The following is a 20,279-nucleotide window of genomic DNA, read 5'->3' on the forward strand; positions in this document are numbered from 1 at the left end:
TATCATTCCTGCTCAGGAGGAAGATCAAGTGTTGAGGCGTTCAGAGCAAAGCACAAAAGGAACATTTCCAGCCCGCTACAGAGACTAAAAGGTCATATCCTTTTCCATGAGTACATAATCTTGTGTTTATTTACTTAGCTGGATAGTCAGTTTAGTAACGTTTAAGCCTCTGCACCTGGGTAATACCAAGCACCTTGTTTATTATTTGTACTATTTTCCGTATATAGCCATGAACCCATGGACTGTTTGTTGCCACTAAAGTGCTTTCCAGAGCCTTTCATATGGACGATAGTATATTGCGGAAAGAGACTCTATCTCATATTAGCACTACCACATTCATGTTTTGCATTTTCTCATTGCCTATTGTTCTTCCGTATGGCTGCATATTCTTGACTTATTGTTACTGTGCCTTACATATATATTTCCTTCCTTTCTTAGTAGTCCTCCACTCGCACAATCGCCGAGGACGGCTCACATTCAGAGGGGGATATGTAGTGGCCCGGTCCAGATTGTGTCTGTTTCTTTAAGTACATTCTCTTATATGTAATATCATGTTATATGTTATAAGTAAAGCATTTCTCATTTGTTGTGTTCTAGCACCGTCTACTGGTGAAAACTGTAAGAATATGAAGTGTGCATTGGGTGTTATCCTATTGGCCAGCTCTTGGTCACATGGCTCAATAGGTGGAGCTATTCTCCAGCCTCTGTCTGGAAAGAACTGGAATGTTCTGGTTCTGGCTGGGGCTCCTCTGAGGGGAGACATTATGTGGAGTTTCTCTTCACTACAAGACTCCTACTAGGCCCGAGGCCTAGAATTTCATCATTTCCTTACTTTTACAGCCAATATGCTGAAGGCTTCCTATCCTGAATCCTCACTGGCCAGATATACATTGTGCATCTCTTCAGACAGTAGGGCATACTGATTATATACAAGACCCTACTGCATGCAGATTGGGGAAGTTTGAGGGTCTCTCGCCCCACTGCAATATTAGTGGCTTTCATGCCATTGTCCACGCACCAGCCGTCCGGTCCCCGTAGCGCGCTGGGCAACTATCTACATTTGCTTACATGTACTGCACGTGTCTGAACTAGTGACATTAGTGAAATTATCCCCAGTGAAATTAACCCCAGGACTCCAGGTCTGTGCAATCTTATTATATCTACCCTCTAAGCTCAAGAGACTCTGAACCTGCTTCTAAAGGCATACCAGTATTACATCTGAAGCAAATCGTGCTCTTAAAGCTACAGAACCCTAATTACAGTTCAGCATTCAACACCAAACTGTATTTGCCGTGGCCTACCCACAAAAGACCGTGAAACATACAGTCATGGCCAAAAGTTTTGAGAATGCTACAAATATTAATTTTTACAAAGTCTACTGCTTAAGTTTTTCTAATGGCAATTTGCATATACTCCAGAATGTCATAAAGAGTGATGAGCTTAACAGCAATTACTTTCAAAGTCAATATTGGCTAAGAAAATGAACTTTAACCCCCAAAACACATTTCAACATCATTGCATTCCTGCCTTAAAAGGAGCAGCTAACATTGTTTTAGTGATTGTTCCATTAACACAGGTGAGGGTGTTGATGAGTACAGTGCTGGCGATCAGTCAGTCATGATTAACAAAGAATGACACCACTGGACACTTTAAAAGGAGGCTGGTGCTTGGCATCATTGTCTCTCTTTAGTTAACCATGGTTATCTCTAAAGAAACACGTGCAGCCATCATTGCTCTGCACAAAATGGCCTAACAAGGAAGAGTATCGCAGCTACAAAGATTGCACCTCAGTCAATAATCTATCGCATCATCAAGAACTTCAAGGAGAGAGCTTCCATTGTTGCCAAAAAGGCTCCTGGGTGCCCAAGAAGGACCAGCAAATGCCAGGACCGTATCTTAAAACAGTTTCAGCTGCGGGATCGGACTACCAGCAGTGCCGAGCTAGCTCAGCAATGACAGCAGGCTGGTGTGATTGCTTCTGCACGCACTGTGAGGCGGAGACTCTTTGAGCAAGGCCTGGTTTCAAGGAGGGCAGCAAAGAAGCCACTTCTCTGCAGACAAAACATCAGGGACCGACTGATATTCTGCAAAAGGTACAGGGAGTGGACTGTTGAGGACTGGGGTAAAGTCATTTTCTCAGATGAATCCCCTTTTTGATTGTTTGGGACATCTGGAAAACAGCTTATTAGGAGAAGAATAGGTGAGCGCTACCACCAGTCTTGTCTCATGCCAACTGTTAAGCATTCTGAAACGATTCATGTGTGGGGTTGCTTCTCAGCCAAGGGAATCGGCTCACTCACAGTCTTGCCTAAAAACACAGCCATGAATAAAGAATGGTACCAGAATGTCCTCCAAGAGCAACTTCTCCCAACTGTCCAAGAGCAGTTTGGCTCCCAACAATGCCTTTTCCAGCATGATGGAGCACCTTGCCATAAAGCAAAGGTGATCACTAAATGGCTCATGGAACAAAACATAGAGATTTTGGGTCCATGGCCTGGAAACTCCCCAGATCTTAATCCCATTGAGAACTTGTGGGCAATCATCAAGAGACGGGTGGACAAACAAAAACCAACAAATTCTGGCAAAATGCAAGCATTGCTTATGCAAGAATGGACAGCTATCAGTCAGGATTTGGTCCAGAAGTTGATTGAGAGCATGCCAGGGAGAATTGCAGAGGTCCTGAAGAAGAAGGGTCAACACTGCAAATATTGACTTGCTGCATTAACTCATTCTAACTGTCAATATAACCTTTTGGTACTCATAATATGATTGCAATTATATTTCTGTATGTGATGTAAACATCAGACAAACACAATTAAAAACCAGAGGGCAACAGATCATGTGAAAATATAATTTTGGTGTCATTCTCAAAACTTTTGTCCATGACTGTACTGTATATTCCGTCTTATTTTCCTTTGTTCCTGCTGTATTAAAGCAACTGTTATCCCAAGGACCGTGTCTGTGGACTGTCCATCAGCTGTGGATACTGTGTGGGGGTGGATAGCAGGGAACATCAGGACCTTGTAGATCACCCAGGGAACACGGCCCCTTCACTCATGTGCCAGAACAGCAACTGTGACATATAGAACATTTGCGGTCCTCTGTCTCTGGGCCCTTACAATAGCTCCAATGCATTATAAGCAAGCCTACCATTCAGGCTCGAGGTTCACTGACTGATGCAATCTTCTTAATTGTGTAAAATAGCCACAGGATTTTTTTGTCAAATTGCATGAATTGAATTGCAAACTGATCAAATTTTCTGTGTCTAGTGAATTGTCAAAAATTCAACACAAATTCAAACTGAATTTGAGCCACTCATCTCCAAATTCTAGTCATTCTAGTCTTTCTGCATAAAATCATGGTCACCAAGGAGAGACATGCAAAAAGAAATGAAATAAAATTAATTAATTAATAAATTTAATATTGATCTTTCAATTTTTTAGTTATATGTGTTATGGGTGTGTTGCGTCTGCATGTTACTTATGGGGATCTGTGATTAGGAGGTCTCAACGTTTCATTGATTGCAAGTCCTCTTTAGAGACCACAAGACTTCTATCCTATATTGGAGTGGATTTACTTTTGTTTATTGCTGAAGGTGTTAATGGCCCTTTACCTTCAAGCTGAGATTATTCATAGCCCTAATCACAGCTGTAGCATCTAATCACCACTCCCTTATACTACATTTACCCACTTTTGATATCACTCCATGCTAGTTATAGATGCTCTATACTGACCACTTTGAAGGAGCCTGTCATTGGAGAAGCTGAGGTGTCGTTCCTGTTGCAGCTGAGGCAATTCCTGCTGGAGAAGCTGTGAAGTGCTATTTGTTGTGCCTTTCCAAGCCTATTTGTCTAACCTTTCTCATGTTGTCTTATTGCAGTAGCAACACCAGTGTCTTCTTGGCCTACATTTATTCAAGGGTGAGTTCAGGACCAGCAAGGGCCTTGGCACGTGATGGCGCACAGGTGAAGGACCAGTCTAGGGACATTAGGCAGTACAGGCATCAGACTTAGGATGAGGGAAGCAGGGTCACTTCCTAACACTAACCTATCGTCAGGGCCTTCCATTGTATCCCTTCCCTAGTTTTCCCTTTGTGCTGCGCTGCTCGCCAGGTGTCTTCTCGCACCTGATGTATGTCAGCTATATGGCTCATTCAAATGAGCCCCGTACTACACATGGAGAGCATAAGCACTCACTTCAGCCAATGTGCCAGTGCACTTGCTGATTTTCCACACGTATCAACAGACTGTATTGCAGAATTGAAGCATGCACTGCTTTGTCCAGTTTATGACCTAGACTACTACATTTTAGTAGCTGGCATCTCCTGACTCGTCTAACATGCGAATGAAAACATGGAGCTACTCACGGAGCCATTCATGTCCAGAATTTATTGGAGTTTTTGTGTGGGTGTCTTAACCTGTCCATATGTATTTTATCTTCTAGGAATCCTTTTTCCCTTTTGCTTTGGTGGAAATTTTAGATTTTTTTTCATTTGATTTCAATATTACCTGGCAAAAGTAAAGAAAAATAGCCATAAATTGCGAATGTGAATAGGACTAATATTCCTGCATAGTTTAGTCCTTCCATGTGTTGATACTTTTCTATTTGAACTGATGCATATTAAAATCATTGCTTTGTGCTTGTATTCTGCTCGCTCCTACACAATGCCACCTGAAAACACTGCTTGTTTAACAAATATCTACTGTACTCTTACTTTACTGACTGTTCTGTCAAAAATAAATCAGCTGCGAATGACAGATATCACTAGGTGACAAGACAAGAGGAAAGCAACACGACAGTGAAACTGACAAATTTACAACTGGTAAATGAACTAAAAAGAAGAGATATAAATCTGAAAACAGAAATGTATCTAGTGACATAAATAATTCCATTATATACACTGTTCCAATAAGGTCACAAAACGGAAAGTAAATTACAAAGTTACATAACCTTTTATCCATGAACTTTACTTAAAACGCAAGAAACCTTATTAAAATGTTGCTAACTCAGACAAATGTGGCTAAAATTAACTTGAGATTTAACATTACCATTATTTTTCTAATTTAATATTATTTTTAACAGTTGTTGCACAGATTATCCTGACTACTTGATGGTCTCTATTTCCATTTGTTCGAAATAACGTGCTACAATGCAATATTACTTGAGGACATAACCTGCATGCAATTTTAATCACACAACTTAAAATGGCATTGCAGACGTACATAATATTCCATTCAATAAAGCAGATGACAGCATCCTCGAGTGAAAAAAATGATTCTTCCATTTTATTCCATCATAGTGCAAACAAAGCAACTTTTTGACACAGAATGTCTTTCTACATAATATTCCAACTGCATTTGATCGCAAGAGATTTTAATGTAACAATATTCTTTAAAGAAATTGCCATTGCTATAACATGTTAAGATGCAATTTCATACGGGCCCCTAAAAGTATATTAAGTGCAATATTTTTCAATATTAAGGGGCATATTTGAGAAAATGTTTCCCCGGTGCTGAATGTCAAAGGCAGTCCCAAAAAACAACTTTGCTGTGGCCATAGTCAAGGGCAAGAACAGAGGACTGATTTCTGCTCTGAATGACATACTTGCCTTAACTAGAGATGAGCGAACCTGAAAAGTAAAGTTTGGTATTTGTACACGGACTTTACCAAATAGTTCAAAGTTTGGAGTTCGGGTGCTTTACATATGCCAACCACTCGCTCAAGCATCACTGTGCTTTGGTACACTGGGTGCTTGGCACAGTGTGAGCTGCTTGCAGCATTTGAATGGCTTGCACTGGGGGTGACAAGAGCATTATCGAATGTAGTGCGCAGCAAAAAAAAATGGAAAACATACGCCCACAGCCAGAAATGATCTGTATGTGGCTGGCTGTATGTGGCCGGAGAACTGAACTACCCAATCAGTGACTTACATTGAGGTTCTGGTCAAGTCTGGGTCCAGAACCAAACTTTTTCTATCGTCTGGCTGCACTTGCCGGGTCCGCTCATCTCTAGCCATAACTGCAATCTGATTGAATATGTGATGGAGGATCCGAAGTAAATGTTCATAGACTGTTACATTAAAGTGGTAAAACATAATATGGCTTCCTACATGAATTAGAAAATAAATGTGCAAATAAGTATTCATTTCTTTAGATAAGTAGTAGAAGTTGCTTTGCAAGGAAGGAGTAACAGCTATGAGTTTCGTATTCTGTGTCATTTTAGGTAATGGATTTTTGTATTTTATTTTTGATATTCTATTTCTCACTGTTAAAATTAACCTACCCATAAAATTATAGACTATTCATGTCTTTGTCAGTGGGCAAACTTCCAAAATCAGCAAGGGATCAAATACTTATTTCCCCCACTGTAAACGACTTGTAGGCCAAAGTAATTCATACAATCCTCAAAATAATATAGAAAACATATCAATAAGAGAGGAGACTTTGTTATAAAAAGTTATACAACTTTATTGAAATAATAAAATTAAATTCATTTACAAATAAAAACAGACACTTTTGCAGAATAAAAAAACATATATTATTGTGCGACTATATATATATGTCCTGTCCCCGGTAGGCCTTTGATGTCACAGAGCTGGGTCATTCGATTAGAGTGGTGATGTAGCCTTACTGGGAGTGTGGGACAGGCTTTGTGATGAGGGTTAAAAATAATACAAAAATAGAGAGAAAAATAAAGAAAGAAACAGATTGTGATGCTAGTTGGATTGTTCGGCTTTGGTATGGCCGTGCACTTCTTAAGGTCCAAAAGAGTTAGGTAGTGATGCACAGTGCCAGAGGTTTATCCTCTCTCCCCCCCAACTAGGGCTTGTACATGGGGAAGTTGGATTAAGGATGGTGCAGCAGGAAATAATCAGCCAGAGACAGGACAGGGACCTTTTGCCTTTAACTGAAGCTCTGCAAAACAGTCAGTAACCTTCTGTACAGCATACAATAGTATGGTGGTCTGACCTACCCCAATGAGAGTTCAGTTTCTATGCTGTGTGCTAGTGTAATCTTCTTGCTGCTACTTCCCTTCCTAGGAAAAGATATCTTGAAATCCTTTGATTTCCAAGACAGACAAATTCTGAATACCTGATCCCTTCCAGTGAGCAGGCAACTTGAATCCTATAGGAACATTTACTATTGATTGTAGAATTTTCCATATTCAATGATGTTGCTGAGCTCCTGGGCAATGTACTGCTCCTTATAAAAAGGCTCCAAGCAGTCTCTCAGTTTTCCACTTAACCTGAAGTCAAGGTGGTCTAAGGACTCATATCTCTCCTTTACAGCTAGCCCCTTCAAAGAACTAAAATGTCACCTCAGTCAAGGACCATCTTCATTTTACCCTTCTTCACACGCACACCCTGACACCAACTGACTTTTCTTCACACACTCACTAAACGCCTCCCCTCTCCTTCTAGGGTTCATCAACAAGCCTTCTCTTCAGACTAGGTGAACAGCCCCAGTAAGGGAGAATAGGCAAATCTGTGTATGCAGTGAACAGCAGAGAAAGTCAAATCTCATTAAAGCTGGCAATACATGTTATACATTGAAATATACATGCAGCCATTCTTTGTGGCGACTCAGGCACAGGGTGCTACATACAAGTGCATCTCAATAAATTAGAATATCATCAAAAAGTTAAGTTATTTCAGTAATTCAATACAAAAAAGTAAACACATAATATATCATCATTACAATCACAGTGATCTATTTCAAGTCTTTATTTCTATTAATGTTGATACTTATGGCTTACAACTAATGAAAACCCAATAGTCATTATCTCCGAAAACTAGAATATTATAAAAGATCAACTGAAAAAATGATTTTAAACTCAGAAATGTTGGCCTATTGAAAAGTATGTACAGTCAATGCACTTAATACTTGGTTGGGGCTCCTTTTTCATGAATTACTGCATCAATGCGATGTGGCATGGAAGCGATCAGCCTGTGACACTGCTGAGGTGTTATGGAAGTACAGGTTGCTTTGATAGCAGCCTTCAGGTCATCTGCATTGTTGAGTCTGGTGTCTCTCATCTTCCTCTTCACAATACCCCCAAAGATTCTCAATGGGGTTTAGGTCAGGTGAGTGTGCTAGACAATTAAGCACAGTGATACTGTGGTTATTAAACCAGGTATTGGTACTTTTGGCAGTGTGGATAGGTGCTAAGTCCTGTTAGAAAATGAAATTTACATCTCCAAAAAGCTTGTTGGTAGAAGGAAGGATGAAGTGCTTTATAATTTCCTGATAGATGGCTGCGCTTACTTTGGTCTTGAGAAAACAACATGGACCTACACCAGCAGATGACATGGGTCCCAAAACCATCACTCATTATGGAAACTGCACACTAGACCTCAAGCAGCTTGGATTGCATGCTTCTACACTCATTGTCCAGACTCTGGGACCTTGATTTCCAAATGAAATGCAAAATTTTCTTTCATCTGAAAACAACACCTTGGACCACTGAGCAATATTCCAGTTCTTTTTCTCCTTGGCCCAGGTAAGACACTTCTGGCATTGTCTATTAGTCATAAGTAGCTTGACACACGGAATGTGACACTTGTATCCCATGTCCTGGATGCGTCTGTGTGTGTTGGCTCTTGAAGCACTGACTCCAGCAGCAGTCCACTCCTTGTGAATCTCCCCCAAATTTTTGAATGGCCTCTTCTTATCAATCCTATCAAGGCTGTGGTTATCCTAGATGCTTGTGCACCTTTTTTCCAACACTTTTTCCTTCCACTCAACTTTTCATTAGCATGCTTGGATAGAGCACTCTATGAACAGCCAGTTTCTTTTTGTGGCTTATCCTCCTTGTGGAGTGTGTCAATGACTACCTTCTGGACATCTGTCAAGTCAGCAGTCTTCCCTATGATTGTGTAGCCTACTGAACCAGACTAAGTGACCATTTTAAATGCTTAGGAAGCCTTTGTAGGTGTTTTGTGATAATTACTCTAATTACCATATTTTTCGTTTTATAAGACACAGCAGGTTATAAAATGCAGGCCAAATTTTGAGAAAAAAAGGTTAAAAAATATGGGGTCCGTTTTATAATCCAGTGGTGTCTTACCAGGGAGATGGGGCATCAGTAGAGTGGGGGGGATCACAGGAGGCAGGTGCAGTACTGGAGTACTACAATGCTGCCAGTGGTAAAGAACGGGGCCCAGATACTCACTGTGCGTGCTGCTCTATGCTGGGGCTGGTGACGCGGCTCTGCTATGTGCGGGGCTGGTGACGCAGCTCTGCTCTGTGCAGGGCTGGTGATGCGGTTCTGCTCTGTGCAGGGTTTGCGACACGACTCTTTTCTGTGCAGGGCGGCTCTGCTTTGTGTGGGGCTGTTTTGTGTGGCACAGCTCTGCTCTGTGCAGTGGGCGGTGAAGCACTGCCATTGTGAAGATGTCGGTGGTCGGCGGTGAGGGCTTCAAACAACGGTGGCCAGAGTCGGCGTGTGCGCAGATGAGAGGTTGAGCTGAGAGCTCCATCTGCACATGCGCTGACTCTATGTACTTTATTTGAAGCCCTGACCACCGACATCTTTAGAATGACTGCCCGTCACACAGAGTAGCCCCACGCAGAGCAGTCCCACGCAGAGCAGAGCCCCACCGCACAGAGCAGAGTTGAGCAGAGCCATGCCGCTTGATATAAAAGCGTTGCACAGAGCAGCACCCTCAGCACACCGCATAGCATTACCCTTGCCTCCTTTGACCCCCTCTTTACCACCCCTGGTAAGCTACCTTCAGATTTTAAGATGCAGTCCTCATTTTCCTCCCAAATTTTTGGGAGGAAAAGTGCATCTTATATTCCGAAAACTACGGTACCTGAGATAATGACTTAGATTTCATTGGCTGTAAGCCATAAACATCAACATTAACAGAAATAAACACTTGAAATAGATCCCTCTGTGTGTAATGGCTCTATATAATATATGTGATTGCCTTCTTGTATTGAAATATTTATTAAATTTATTGAGATGCACTTGTATGTCAGAGCTTCTACTGAAAGTGCGGGTGGTATATACGCATGTTTGGCATTATCACCCTGATGCTGTTCACCTTTCTGCTCTAGAAAGTTACTTTGACCTTCCCGCTCATCGCCTCATATGCAATGTACCATGTTCTATGACCGCACGCTGTCACTTCAAAAATACAAGAGATAGAATCGTCGTGGAACCTTGTGTTGATTATGTCGGCCCTGGGTGTTTTCGGGGTTAATAAAGGGGAGAAACAGGGTGGGTTTTTTGTATTTGTTCCAAATAAAGTTTTTTTTGGTGTTTATGTTTATTTCTTTTTATTTACAGGTTAGTAATGGGTCGCCTCATAGATACCTTCCAATAATAATCTAGGACTTGGTGAAAGCTGTGAGCTGTTATTAATCCTTTATTACCCCGATTGCTACTGCATCAGGGCAATTGGGAAGAGAGAGGTAAAGTTCCCGGAGTGTCGCATCTAATAGATGCAACAATCCTGGGTAGCTGCAGGCTGCTATTTTCAGGCTTGGGGGCCCAATAAGCATGGGTCTCCCCAGTCTTAGACTAGCAGCTCTCAGCTGTAAGCTTTAGTATGGCTGGGTATCAGAATTTATGGGAACTCATGCCATTTTTTTAAATTATTTTTTTAATATAGAAAAAAAACAAACTACATGCAGTTCCTCTTATTTTGATACACAACAAAGATAAGCACATGGCTGGGGTTGCAGCCTATGCTGTATAATTTATGATGGCTAGGTATCATAATATTGGGGGGACTCTATGTTAATTTATTTTTTTATTTGTACATTAAGGTAGACACAAAGACAGCGCTTTTGATTGGTTGCAGTTAGACATGTTGTCACACAGGGTGGAGGAGCTGTCTGACTGCAACCAATCAGAGATGCAAGGACTGCCAGTAGGTGGGGGAAGCAGTGAATATTTATAAAGGATACTGAGCAGCCCTGGAAGAAGAGTGAGGGCTTGGAAGCAGAGTTACAGCTGCGCGGAGACCAGTAAGTATAAAGCATTTACGTTATAATTATTTTTTTCTTTTTTTCTTTCACTTTTTCTAGTACCCGGGTGACCAGACCTGGATTCTCACCCAGCATTCCCTGTCAACTACAGGCCCAGGGTCAGTGCTCTGGTTCTTTTGAATCCACATTGATCGGGATTTTAACAGTCCGTGTCCACCTATCACTAGTCATGATGATAGCATGTTTTATATGGGCACACCTGGGAAGGAGTCTTGCGAGGATAATTTGCATATTCCCAGTGCCTTCTGGGATAAGTGAAGAGTCACCGCGAGCTCAAGGAGAACCGGGTTTTGGCCGTTACAGCCGGAAGGAAGACTTCTGAAAGCCAGGGAAGGAGTCTTGCGAGGATAATTTGTATATTCCCAGTGCCTTCTGGGATAAGTGAAGAGTCACCGCGAGCTCAAGGAGAACCGTGTTTTGGCCGTTACAGCCGGAAGGAAGACTTCTGAAAGCCAGGGAAGGAGTCTTGCGAGGATAATTTGCATATTCCCAGTGCCTTCTGGGATAAGTGAAGAGTCACCGCGAGCTCAAGGAGAACCGGGTTTTGGCCGTTACAGCAGGAAGGAAGACTTCTGAAAGCCAGGGAAGGAGTCTTGTGAGGAAAATTTGTATATTCCCAGTGCCTTCTGGGATAAGTGAAGAGTCACCGCGAGCTCAAGGAGAACCGGGTTTTGGCCGTTACAGCCGGAAGGAAGACTTCTGAAAGCCAGGGAAGGAGTCTTCTGCATTCTTAGCCTGTCTTCTTCATTATGAGCGTGAGTGAGCAAAGTGTGAGCAAAAGTAAGTGTGAGTAGAATTGTTTGTATTTAGTTGTTTAATTACTTCACATTTGTTTAGTGCTATCCTCATTAGAAAATGTGCTCCACTATTGCTAATACGATCCAGTGTACATCTTGTCTCATGTATGCAGTCCTTGAAAAGCCGTTCGAGGGTGCATACTGTTGTTCGAGATGTGCGCAAGTTGCACATTTGGAAGCCCAGATACTGGATCTAAATGAGCAGCTGGCAACTCTGAGATGCGTTAGCAATATGGAAAGGAGTTTGCTGCTCACTGAGCAGCAGCTTGCTGGGTCAGATGTGGGGGAGGATCGTAGTAGGGAGCGTCAGGACGGTGAGGTAGGTAGCTGGGTGACAGTTAGAAAGGGGGGTAAAGGGAAAAGTGCTAGGAAGGCTAGTCCTGAACTGACACACCCCAATAGGTTTGCAAACTTGGCAGATGAGGGGGATGTCATTACAGGGGTAGCATTGCTGCAGCAAGGCATGACCTCTGAATGCCAGAGGAGTGTCTGCTCCAGTAAGGGGAGGAATAGGAGTGCAGGGCAGGAAAGACAGGTACTGGTAGTGGGGGACTCAATTATTAGGGGGACAGATAGGGCAATCTGTCACAAAGACAGGGATCGCCGAACAGTGTGTTGTCTTCCTGGCGCTCGAGTTCGGCACATCACTGATCAGGTTGACAGATTACTGGGAGGGGCTGGGGAGGACCCAGCGGTCATTGTACACATTGGCACAAATGACAAAGTTAGAGGTAGGTGGAAGGTCCTTAAAGATGATTTCAGGGAATTAGGTTGTAAGCTTAAAGCATGGACCTCCAAGGTGGTATTTTCGGAAATACTACCTGTGCCACGAGCCACACTAGAGAGGCAAAGGGAGATCAGGGAGGTTAACAGGTGGCTCAGGAATTGGTGTAGGAAAGAGGGTTTTGGGTTCCTGGAGAATTGGGCCGACTTTTCAGTTGGCTACAGATTCTATGCTAGGGATGGGCTGCATCTTAATGGGGAGGGTGCAGCTCTGCTGGGGCAGAAAATTGGCTAGAAGGTTGGAGGAGTGTTTAAACTAAAAATGGGGGGTGAGGGTATTCACTTTATAGAAGAGGAATGTAGTGCAGATAGTGACCAGGGCACAAGTAATGAAATTGGGGGTGGTACAGGGGGGAAGGGTTAGGACAGTTAATACAGTAAGTAGGAATAGAGATACAGAGTCATACGTAACGTGCATGTACACTAATGCCCGAAGCCTCACAAATAAGGTGGAGGAATTAGAATTAATATTGTTGGAAGAAAATTATGATATAGTGGGGATATCAGAGACATGGCTGGATGAGAGCTATGACTGGGCTGTTAATTTACAGGGTTATAGCCTATTCAGGAATGACCATACAAATAAGCGAGGGGTAGGTGTGTGTCTATATGTAAAATCATCCTTAAAACCCATCCTGTGTGACAAAATATGTGAGGGTACTGAGAATGTAGAGTCCCTATGGGTAGAGATAAGGGGGGGGAGAATGAATAATAAAATACTGATAGGGGTGTGTTATAAGATGCCGAATATTATGGAAGAGGTTGAGAATCTCCTCATAAAGCAAATTGATAAAGCAGCGAGTCTCGGAGAGGTAATTATTATGGGGGACTTTAACTATCCTGATATAAATTGGGGAACAGAAACTTGCAGTTCCAGCAAAGGAAATAGATTTTTGATAACAAGGAAAGATAATTACCTTTCACAAATGGTACAGGACCCCACAAGAGGGGGAGCACTACTAGACCTTGTACTAACCAATAGGCCAGACCGCATATCAAATATACAAGTTGGGGGTTACTTGGGGAATAGTGATCACAAAATAATAAGTTTTCATGTATTCTTTAGTAAGATGTATAGTAGAGGGGCTACAAGGACACTAAACTTCAGGAAAGCAAATTTTAAACGGTTGAGAGATGATCTTAGTGCAATAAACTGGGATGATGTACTAAGTAATAAAAGTACACAAAGCAAATGGGAGACTTTTATGAGCATCCTGAATAGGGCTTGTGCAGAAAATATACCCTATGGGAACAAACATGCTAGAAATAGGAAGAAACCCCTATGGCTAAATAGAGCTGTAAGGGAAGCAATAAAAGAAAAACAGAAAGCCTTAAAAGAATTAAAGAGGGTAGGTAGTGATGAGGCATTATATAATTATAGAAAATTAAATAAAATATGTAAAAAGCAAATTAAGTTAGCTAAGTTTGAGACAGAGAGACTCATTGCAACAGAAAGTAAAAATAATCCTAAAATATTCTTTAACTACATAAACAGTGAAAAACTGAAAAGCGATAGTGTTGGCCCCCTTAAAAATAGTATTGATGAAATGGTGGAAGGGGATGAGGGTAAAGCCAACCTGCTGAATTAATTTTTTTCTACGGTTTTTATACAAGAAAATGCCATGGCAGATGACATGACCAGTGATGCCATAAATTCACCCTTGAATATTACCTGCTTAACCCAGCAGGAAGTACGCCGCCTCGAAATCACTAAGGTTGACAAATCTTCGGGCCCGGATGGCATACACCCCAGAGTACTACAGGAATTGAGTTCTGTGATAGATAGACCATTATTTTTAATCTTCACAGATTCCTTAATAACAGGGTCAGTACCGCAGGACTGGCGCATAGCAAATGTGGTGCCAATATTCAAAAAGGGGACAAAAACTGAGCCGGGAAATTATAGGCCGGCAAGTTTAACCTCTACGGTTGGTAAAATCCTTGAGGGGTTCTTGAGAGATGCTATACTGGAGTATCTCAAGAAAAATAACCTTATGGCAGAGTATCAACATGGGTTTATGAGGGATCGATCCTGTCAAACTAATTTGATCAGCTTCTATGAAGAGGTAAGTTCAAGCCTGGACCAGGGAAATGCAGTGGATGTTGTGTATATGGACTTTTCAAAAGCTTTTGATACAGTGCCACACAAAAGGTTGGTACATAAAATGAGAATAATGGGGATAGGGGAAAATATGTGTAACTGGGTTAAAAACTGGCTCAGTGATAGGAAACAAAGGGTGGTTATTAATGGTACGTACTCGGACTGGGTCTCAGTTCATAGTGGGGTACCACAGGGGTCAGTATTGGGCCCACTTCTTTTCAACATATTTATTAATGACCTTGTTGGGGGCATGCGGAGTACAATTTCAATATTTGCAGATGATACTAAACTCTGCAGGGTAATCAATACAGAGGAGGATAATTTTATATTACAGGGAGATTTATGCAAATTGGAGAATTGGGCTGAGAAGTGGCAATTGAAGTTTAATGTAGATAAATGTAAGGTCATGCACTTGGGTAGAGGAAATAACATTTATGATTATGTACTTAATTGTAGAACACTGGGTAAAACAGACACAGAAAAAGACTTGGGTGTATGGGTGGATGGTAAACTTCACTTTAGTGGACAGTGTCAGGCAACTGCTGCCAGGGCTAATAAAATAATGGGATGTATTAAAAGAGGTATAAGTGTTCATGAAAAAAATATAGTTCTACCTCTGTACAAGTCACTAGTGCAACCGCACGTAGAATACTGTGTACAATTCTGGTCACCGATATATAAGAAGGACATAGCTGAACTGGAGAGGGTGCAGAGAAGAGCGACCAAGATTATTAGAGGAATGGGTGGGCTGCAATACCAAGACAGGTTATTAAACTTGGGGTTATTTAGTCTGGAAAAACGAAGGCTTAGGGGGGATCTAATCACAATGTATAAATATATGAGGGGACAGTACAGAGACCTTTCCAAAGATCTTTTTACACCTCGGCCTGCGACTGGAACACGGGGGCATCCGCTACGTCTTGAGGAAAGAAGGTTTAATCATAATCACAGACGAGGATTCTTTACTGTACGAGCAGTGAGACTATGGAACTCTCTGCCGCATGATGTTGTAATGAGTGATTCACTACTAACATTTAAGCAGAGCCTGGACGCCTTTCTTGAAAAATTTAATATTACCAGTTATGTATATTAGATTTTATGACAGGGTGTTGATCCAGGGAACTAGTCTGATTGCCGGATGTGGAGTCAGGAAGGAAATTTTTTCCCCATTGGAACTTGTTTGTCACATTGGGGTTTTTTGTTTTTGTTTTTTTTTTTTTTTGCCTTCCTCTGGATCAACATGTTAGCCTACGGGTTGAACTAGATGGACTTAGAGTCTTCCTTCAACTTTAAAAACTATGATACTATGATGATCTCTTGCTTACCAATTCTTTTCCATGTTGCTGTAAGACCAATCTGTTGCAGTGTGCAGGATATGTTATTAGACAATAAGCTGGGTACATCCTGGTACAAACTTATTATGAACTACATCACTTCAAATGAGCTAGCAAAATGAGCAAAGTTCAAGCTGTCCTCTTTTTGCTCCTCATGATCATCTTTGCGGTAACCAGACTACATAAGCAAGTACTGCCTCCTCATTCTCAGCAATCTCAACATCATCTTCACCTATTGCTTTCCACACACTTCTTTGTCTACCTCCATTGCATTGTTAGTTCCTCTTTTTTGTGCCCACAAAACATGCATTCAATTGTCCAATTACTTGGAAATTGTTCTCGCACAGGTCCAAGTTCATCATTATTGATGCCAAACCCCTTGGATTGTGCTGTCTTTTGCAAAAGAATCGTGTGCACTAAGGTTTAATGGAAGATACCTTGTTGCCATTATTTATTGTATTAAAAAGCTGTCCCAGCCAAGTTTGGTCACAAAATGCTACATGTTTTCAACAACAAAATGTATCATCTTACATGTATCCATTTTTTATGCAAGGTTGATGTCACTTTCTTTCTAAATTTGGATGAAACTCATTTTTATTGTGACTGCATCTGTAGTGAATTTTCCCATAGCACAATTTGTGAGAAAGGGCAAAATTGTTTAAAATTATCAAAATAAAATTCTTTGAATTACTTTATAATTTATAATTGAAATGTATGATTTTTTCAAAATTACTAGGAGATTTTTGGGATTCACCAGGGATTTACCAGGAAAATATGTGTTCCTTAATTGGGGAAGGTTTTGCACAGTAGATTGTTGCCAATTACATATCTGACCAAATGACATTTCTACAAACCCTGAAGATTTCATACTTCATGGAAATTACACTGGTTAACAAAAAAAATGTTTTTTTCTGTATTTGGTTTAAAAGTGGGTGGTTTCAACTAATTTTGAGGTGCTGATTTCAGTGGAAAAGTCATATTCTTTCTATCACGTCACACTTAATAGATACACAGGATTTTATGAAAGACGATAAGAAACTAATAGGCGTACTTAAAAGCTACACTATCAATGTCATAAAGTCATAATGATGACTCAAAGTCATAATAATAGCAATAGCACTTAAATTATACACTTTCAGCTTAATTGCTATCCAAATCCAAATTTAATGTCATGTTGTTTAGGCAAAATGGGCTGATGAAGCTTTCCTTTTGTATGTTGTCTCATCTGTCTCCCTACACAACATCCAGCAGTAGTCGCCTATCATTGCAGGATTCCAACATCCTTGGTAGCGTTTCTCCATGGTAAGCATGTCCTGGTGAAAATGCTCACCTTCTTCATCACTAACATAACCCAACTTTTCTGGAAAAAAGTCAAGGTGTGAATGTATAAAATGAATTTTCAATGATATTCTACAGCCCATTTCTTTGTAGTTTTACAATAACTCATTGACTATAGAAACATAGTCATCATCTTCATTGTTACCCAAGAAGCCATCAACAAGTGCTTTGAAGGAGGTCCAAGCAGATGACTCATGCTTCTTGAGTTTTGACTCGAACGTTTCATCTTTTAGCAATTTCCTGATTTGAGGTCCAATGAATATACCTTCCTTTAACTTAGCTGCACTCAATTTTGGAAACATAGAAACCAAATGATTGAAAGCCTGACCCTCTTTATCAAGAGCTTTTACAAAGTTCTTGATCAACCCCAGCTTTATATGTAGAGGCAACAGAATTATTTTGCTTGGATCAACCAGTGCAATATATTTGACATTTTCTTTTCCAGGAATGTACAATTTCATCACAGATCATTCCTTGACCTAGTGGTTTTGGTTTTTGGTGTCTCGGCATTCCCACAGACACATAAAGCAGCAGAATTTAGTAAAACTACCCTGTAAACCTAAAAGCAGAGTAACAACTTTTAAATCACAGCAAATCTGCCATTCATGATCTTTATATATCCCAATTTTGTTTTTGTTTGCTTTTGTTGTAAACTTTCCACACACAAAGCAGAAGTTATCATGATGGTTTACGCAACAACCACGACGTTGAGCACTTGCCATTTTGCTATTTCATTGTAATTAAATAAGACAAGAATTTTAAAAGGGTCTCACCAACTCTAAGGGGTACTTCACACACTACGACATCGCAGGTGCAATGTCGGTAGGGTCAAATTGAAAGTGACGCACATCTGGCGTCGCAGGCAATAATGTAGTGTGTAAAGCCTTTTTGATATGATTAACGAGCGCAAAATCGATGTAATTGTATCATCGGTGTAGTGTCGGTCATTTCCATAATTTGGAAATGACCGATGTTACGATATTGTTCCTCGTTCCTGCGGCAGCACACATCGCTGTGTGTGAAGCCGCAGGAGCGAGGAACATCTCCTACCTGTGTCCTGCGACTCACGTCAGCTATGCGGAAGGAAGGAGGTGGGCGGGATGTTTACGTCCCGCTCATCTCCGCCCTTCCACTTCTATTGGCCGCTCGCTGTGTGACGTCGCTATGACGCTGTACGACCCGCCCCCTTAACCCCTTCACGACCATGGACGGATCTTTCCGTCATGGATCGTGTCCCGGTAAGCCCCGCCCCCTGCCGTGGGCAGGCGGCGTGGATCGGCACACATATCAGCTTTTTTCAAAAGCTGACATGTGTGCCTACATGTTCCGAGTGGAATCGCATTCCACCCGGAACATTAACCCCTTAGATCTCGCTGCCAAAGTCTGGCAGCGAGATCTATATGCGCGCGGCCATCTTTTTTACTTACCGCCGCCCCCTCCGGACGTCACGTGAGTGATCACGTGACGTTCGGTGGTTGCCATCGTAGCACAGGGTCATGTGATGACGCCTGGTGCTACGAAGTTTCACTTTCATTCTTCCTCGGCACGGAGCAGAGGAAAAAAGAAAGTGACTATTTCTGCTGTTTACAGCGGTATAGCTGTGATCAGCAGATAGCGATCAGCAATCGGATTGCTGATCACTATAGCCCCCTAGGGGGACTAGTAAAATAAAATAAAAAAAGTAAAAAAAGTTTTAAAAAATTAAAAAAAAAACAAAAAACCTAAAAGTTCAAATCACCCCCCTTTCCCCCCCTTGAAAATTAAAGGGTTAAAAAATAAATAAATATACACATATTTGGTATCGCCGCGTTCAGAAATGCCCGATCTATCAAAATATAAAATCAATTAATCTGATTGGTAAATGGCGTAGTGGCAAAAAAATTCCAAACGCCAAAATTACGTTTTTTGGTCGCCGCAAGTTTTACGCAAAATGCAATAACAGGCGATCAAAAAGTAGCATCTGCGCAAAAATGCTACCATTAGAAACATCAGCTTGAGACGCAAAAAATAAGCCATCACTGAGCCATAGATCCCAAAAAATAAGAACGCTACGTGTTTTGGAAAATGGCGCAAAACGTGCGCCACTTTTATTGGACAAACTTGTGAATTTTTTTTAACCCCTTAGATACAAGTAAAGCTATACATGTTTGGTGTCTACAAACTCGCACCGACCTCAGGTATCATACCCACATATCAGTTTTACCATACAGTGAACACCGTGAATAAAACATCCCAAAAACTATTGTGCCATCACACTTTTTTTGCAATTTTTCCACACTCGGAATTTTTTTGCTGCTTTCCAGTACACCATATGGTAAAACTTATGGTTTCATTTAAAAGTACAACTTGTCCCGCAAAAAACAAGCCTTCATATGGCAAGATTGACGGAAAAATAAAAAAGTTACGGCTCTCGGAAGAAGGGAAGCAAAAAACAAAAACACAAAAACGGAAAGTGCCCCGGGGCTGAAGGGGTTAATAAGGAGGCGGGTTGCCGGCCAGAGCGACGTAGCAGGGCAGGTGAGTGCATGTGAAGCTGGCGTAGCGATAATGTTCGCTACTTCAGCTATCACCATGATATCGCAGCTGCGACGGGGGCGGCGACTATTGCGCTTGGCATCGCAAGCATTGGCTTGCGATGGTGTAGTGTGCAAAGTGCCCCTCAGAAATACACCAGAACTCTATGATTGCACATTTGCCCTCTGGTGACTGTTTATAGCTTTTTACACTGGATATTTCACCAAAATGGATGATATCACATGCTTACTCGGTGATTCAATCATTTCAAACAAAAAAAAAAACAAAAGAAAGATTGCGGTGACAAAGCAAAAACACAAAATACATTTAAAAAATCTGCAATATCCACAATATCTAAAAAATATTACGTGATACACCATTTCTGACAATATATTTGGAATCTGGAGGCAAAAAT

The sequence above is a fragment of the Anomaloglossus baeobatrachus genome, chromosome 3, assembly GCF_048569485.1.
Source record: "Anomaloglossus baeobatrachus isolate aAnoBae1 chromosome 3, aAnoBae1.hap1, whole genome shotgun sequence".
Classification (NCBI taxonomy): domain Eukaryota; kingdom Metazoa; phylum Chordata; class Amphibia; order Anura; family Aromobatidae; genus Anomaloglossus; species Anomaloglossus baeobatrachus.